General features: G+C 27.3%; 1 pseudogene across 1 annotated transcript; it reads left to right on the forward strand.

The window, feature by feature from the left end:
• Positions 1–2311: 2311 nt before the first annotated feature.
• AT2G03080 lies at positions 2312–4669 on the forward strand (annotated as a pseudogene; the record flags this gene model as incomplete). Its single annotated transcript has 1 exon — positions 2312–4669.
• Positions 4670–6004: the final 1335 nt, after the last annotated feature.

Consider the following 6004-nt stretch of genomic DNA (forward strand, 5'->3'; position numbering starts at 1 on the left):
GAATTTGCGAAAAAATCACTCAAAATCGCTTATTTTTACAATTTATTGTGCACATTCAAAAAATGCAAAATAAATTTATAAAATTTAAAATAATACACAATATAATTTATTTGTGCGATTTTGCATATGTTATAAACGTTTTCACTATAACATATATTTGTATTCAAAAGTTTTAAAGATATAATTGAACTCATCATCTCAAAGGCTTTGATTTGATATATTATTTTCTTTAATATAAATATTCAATGCATAATTTTCTTTAAATTAATTTTATATAAAATAAATATTTTACTATATATTATATGAAATAAATGCTTTATTATAGGGAAAAAACCCAAAACAAACCTCAACTTGTTATGAATAAAGATGGATGCTCATTATAACGCCCATCATCTAAACTCATCATCTAGATGTTTCTAAGGTTTTACCCTTTCCTTGTAATCCTATATAAAGAACCCTTTACCTCAATGGAATAACACACTCATTTTCTTCTATCTCTTTCTCTGTTTATAACACGTTATCAGGACGCTCTAAAAGGTAGATATAGAGATTCTTACATTTTTTTAAGAACCATGTTTACTTATCGACTCATGGTTCATAGTATTTATTTTCTATTATTGAAACAAAACAATATGAGCCGATCGATGATTATAGTATAGATCGGTAAAAGCATGTTTTCAATGATTCAATAAAGAAGAGAATCATGCTTATCATTTGTTTCTATAATTACTATCGCATGATTCAATGATTCTACAAAGAAAATCGTTAAAGAAGATAATCATGCTTATTAATTGTTAATTTTTGTGATTTATTATTACAATAATGAATATATAAATTACCAATTTTATAATTATATAACTAATTTTGTAACTATTCATAACCCGGTGGTAGGTGATGCAAACATGTATTAATGTTTTAGCATTCCAGTTTTGAATAGTTGCATCTATATTCAATATCATTTTATAAATATTATATTGTCTAAAATCCATTTATGATTGATATGATATCCCTTATTTAACTCCTTTGATTAAAACGTTATACATATCTTATCACTTTTAGATATTGACTTTTCCATATTAAATATTTGATTTCCATATATTTGATTGTGTTATTATTATTTTTACTAAAAATGTTGCAAGATAATTTTTCTTTTTATAAGATTCCATATATCTAAATCTTTGTGTTATTATTATCTAAAAATTTTTATAAGATTTCCATATATTTGATTGTGTTATTATTATTTTTACTAAAAACGTTGCAAGATAATTTTTTTTTTTATAAGATTCTTTTCTCTAAATCTTTGTGGTATCTAAAAAAAAAAAAAAAAAAAAAACAAAAAAAATTGTTCATGGTTTTGCCCTAATTTTGCACGAAATCATTTTACCCAAATCTTGCACGAATTCATATTAGCCTAAATAAAAGTTTTGTCAAGATATATGTAAAATCCAGATTTTGCACAAAATAGTTTTATTCTGATTGGTTTTACAATATTGCATTAAAATTGTATTAGTATATCATACTTGATTATTTTATGAAATAAATTGATTGATAAATAACTTAATTTAAAGGTATAATCACTTATAGAAATTTTCATGAATGACTAGTTTAATGTATCTTAAGAAGATATCATATTTTTGATGGTCAAAATTTTTTCAAGAACTTAAATTATCACCAAAAGTTGAGAAAATAAATATGGTAAAAAAAAATAAGAAATTTTGAAAGAACTATTATAAACTTAAATCGAGTGTTTTTCAAAGGCTAAGAAAACAGATGAGTTATCGATGATAAGTAGTACTCATATTCTGAAGTGAATATAAGATCTTACATAGTTAGTCAAATTTAATATCGTTTATACTAGAATATAAAAATTTAATTATTATCTCGTTATTGTTTTATTAGCATATGATTGATTATTAAAATACATGGAAGTAATTTTGATTATAAGATCTTATTAAGGGAGTAACTGATAAGCAATGAAAAGTAAATTAAAAGTTTTGAAAGAACTAGAAGTTTCAAAAGAATTAAAAGTTTCAAGAGTATATTTGGCTTAACCGGATTGGTCATCCTGGTTTAATGATGATGTGAAAGTATTGAGAATTATGTGGACATTAGGTGAAAAACTAGAAGATTCTCCCTAATGATTTATCAAATGTTACTTGCTCAGAAAGCAATATGATAATGTGATTTTTACCAGTGTAAGTAATTTGGACTTTATCTATTCGTAAGTATATATACAAGGAGATGATTATGGGTTGATCACCCACTATATGACATTTAGATACCTAATGGTTATAAAAGATGCATCGATTCAATGGACGCATTGACTCGATTGTTGCATCGACTAGAAGGTCATATTTATCCTTGTTATAAACCCGCAACATAGAGTTTGCGAGATTACTTTCTTGATTAAAGTACAAGAGTATTTCAGTGTTTATTTATAATAACCATTATTAGATATCCGTTGGGATAAGTGTTTAACATTTTGAAATTCATGTTCATACACAAAATGGTTTAGTAACATCGATACACATCAAGCCAATGAATAATTAATACTTTTCCCCATTATTATTGGTTTTGGGTCAGAAACCTAATAGTTTTCATCTAAAAGCTTTGAATGTGAAAAGTGCTCCACCACAGCACGCAGAGATGAACCCTCAAAGGAGGATAAGAATACATGTTGGATATGAATGATAACTAAGCCATCCTAGAAGGATTTATATACCGCTCGTTTTGAAGACTATCATATTATATAGTCAGCTATTCCAACATAAGGGGGAGAATGTATACAGCTGGTGAAAAAGATAAATAGAAATGAATTATCAATGATCCTCGGAGTAAAGAATGTATATTAAGAGTCCAAAAGATAATTCAATTACAGAATTTAGCGTTGTAATTGCCAGACGCATTTGCTGACCCAAATAAAGTGATGAAGTCACTTATACCAGTTGTAAATTAAATGCCCCAGAATATAATGAATGTCCTGTAAGGACCAATTTCAAACTGCTATTGAGTCTTAAGATTGCATGAAGCGTAATAGACCTTGGTTCCAAATATAAATATCCTCGTAAAAGTGAAGGAGCACAAAATTAAAAATGACCAAATTGAGGAAATAAATATTTTGATAATCTCTTGAAGAGAGTGAATGATCTCTAAAAGAGACATAGACATGACAAATGAAACATTCAAGTACTTGACAATGAAGAGATCTAGCTAGCTATGTCATGTCAAAATATAATGGAATCAAAAGCAAATCGACAAAAAGAAGTTGATATTATAGACAAAAAGAAGGATCATGAAAGAAAGTCTATTGAAAAGTGTACACAAAGTAATGATTAGCCAAAAATGAAAAAGAAGAAATAGACATATAATTATAATCTCTAGTAGAGATATTTGGACTAGTAGTCTATGCACATGATGTGTAAAACCAGTGGAAAATAAATGAGTCTTTATGTGAAAGAATAGTGAAATTAATGAGATTTTCACAAAGATAAGAAATGTATTATGAAGAGATATATTCTCTTGTGGTGGATGTAATATTTTTTTAAGTATCTAAAGTCTGGCAATAAGAGACGGAACACTGGATATGACATTTATATGAAATTCTTGAAAGATATAATCTCTGAAGGATTAATTATATGAGAATTATGTTCTCTAGAACTCTACTCGATCGAATAAAAAGAAATATGTAACATGACATACAATCATATAAATGTATATTTACGTTGAGTTTGTCAAAATATATTGATCAAACTAATATTTGTTTTGAAAATCATTAAAACTCCTACAGAGTTATCATAAGTAATACGATGACAATAATCTATGATAAAATATCACTAGATAATGATATTTATAAGTCTATATGAAAACCATATAATTTTTATCATTAAGATTATGGTTATTAATTCCAACGAGATATTGTATTTGATTGAAAATCATCTCCTGAAGAAGATGTTTCCGAGGGGGAGATTGAATGATATGCGTGGATGTACCCTTTTTCCTTATCATAGTTTTTATCCCACATGATTTTTCTATGACAAGGTTTTTAACGAGACATTAAAGAACACGCAAATAATACACTTGATGAATATTAAGAAATTCTATCAATCATCCAAATGAATATTATACACTAATGATATTTAGAGAAATAAATAAGATGGTCAAGATGAATCATCTAAAAGATTCATGAGCAGAAGAATGACGTTGTACTTTATCCAGAAATTTGTTCAAGAGAAGATTTGGCAGACTTATTCTCAAATACTGTTTATTCTCTGCCACATCTTCTAATCATGCAGAGATTTTACTAATTCATGAATCTAGCCGCGAGTGTGTATGGCTAAGATCCATAGTTCACCATATACAAGAAGACTGTGGTATGTATGCAGGGAAAAAGACTCCAACAATTATGTATGAAGACAATGCAGCATGCATCGCACAACTCAAAGACGGATACATCAAAGGCGATAGAACAAAGCACATCCTACCAAAATTCTTCTACACACACGATCTACAAAAGAGCGGCGATGTACGAGTTCTACAGATCCGTTCGAATGATAATCTGGCTGACTTATTCACCAAGGCGCTACCTACTACTACTTTCAAGAAGTTAGTCTATCGTATCAGATTACGCCGTCTCAAAGATCTCGACGAATATACTCATAAGGAGGAGTAATTGTATGTTGCACTCTTTTTCCCTTAACCATGGTTTTTCCCATTGGGTTTTCCTGGTAAGGTTTTTAATGAGGCAGCATTTCAAATACTTTACGAGTTATGGTACTATAATGGTCATCAGGGGGAGTGTTATGAATAAAGATGGATGCCCATTATAAGACCCATCATCTAAGCCCATCATCTAGATGTTTCTAGGGTTTTACCCTTTCCTTGTACTCCTATATAAAGAACCTTTTATCTCAATGGAATAACACACTCATTTTCTTCTATCTCTTTCTCTGTTTATAACACAACTAATTTTTATTTGGACGTTTAATACCCAATTGTTTTTGGTTGGAAGGTAAATACACGAAGTAATAAAACCGTGCAATTTAATACACAAACAATTAATCGTTGTTATTTTCATACTCACGATCTCACAACAAAAATAAAATTCTAATTTTACCCTTACCATCTCAATTAACTATTAATTTTTTATAATATGATATTAATTTTATAATTTTGAATAAAAATTAATTTTATTAATATTTTAGTTTATGGTCTCCAATTTTTATTATTATTATATTATTTTAAAATTTAACATAAAAATTATAGAAAATCAAAAATATTTTAAAATGGCCGGTAAACATTCTTCGTAGTGAGAAACTTTCTTTTCGATTGTATATCCTTCACGAATCAAACTATTTTCGGCAAAATCTCAACCTGAATCTCATCGTATTTCTCAAGATTTATCAATTCATAAAAATGGCTAATTTTATTTTTAGTAGCAAAATAGCTAATCTCAACCCAAATCTCAACGAATTAGATTAATCTTTGATTCTAAATTTTTTCAAAGAGAAAACGATTCTTTGATATTGCGACGATAGAAGAAGATTGTAAAAATGACTATTTTAAAATATTTTTGATTTTCTATAATTTTTAAGTTAATGTTTAGAATAATATAATAATAATAAAAATTAAAATTTTAGAGACCATAAACTAAAATGTTAATAAAATTAATTTTTATTCAAAATTATAAAATTAATATCATATTACCAAAAAAATAATAGTTAATTGAGATGGTAAAGGTAAAATTGGAATTTTATATTTGTTGTAAGATCGTGAGTATGAAAATAACAACAATTAATTGTTTGTGTATTAAATTGTACGGTTTTATTACTTCGTGTATTTACCTTCCAACCAAAAACAATTAGATATTAAACGTCCAAATAAAAATTAGTTGAGGTTTTTTTTAGATTTTTTCCCTCAACTATATACCAATTCTGTACTATATACCAAGCGCCGAAATAAATCAAACTGAACCAAATAATATACAGTTTCTATCTCAATTTTTTTC

The sequence above is a fragment of the Arabidopsis thaliana genome, chromosome 2 (genome assembly GCF_000001735.4).
Source record: "Arabidopsis thaliana chromosome 2, partial sequence".
Lineage (NCBI taxonomy): Eukaryota > Viridiplantae > Streptophyta > Magnoliopsida > Brassicales > Brassicaceae > Arabidopsis > Arabidopsis thaliana.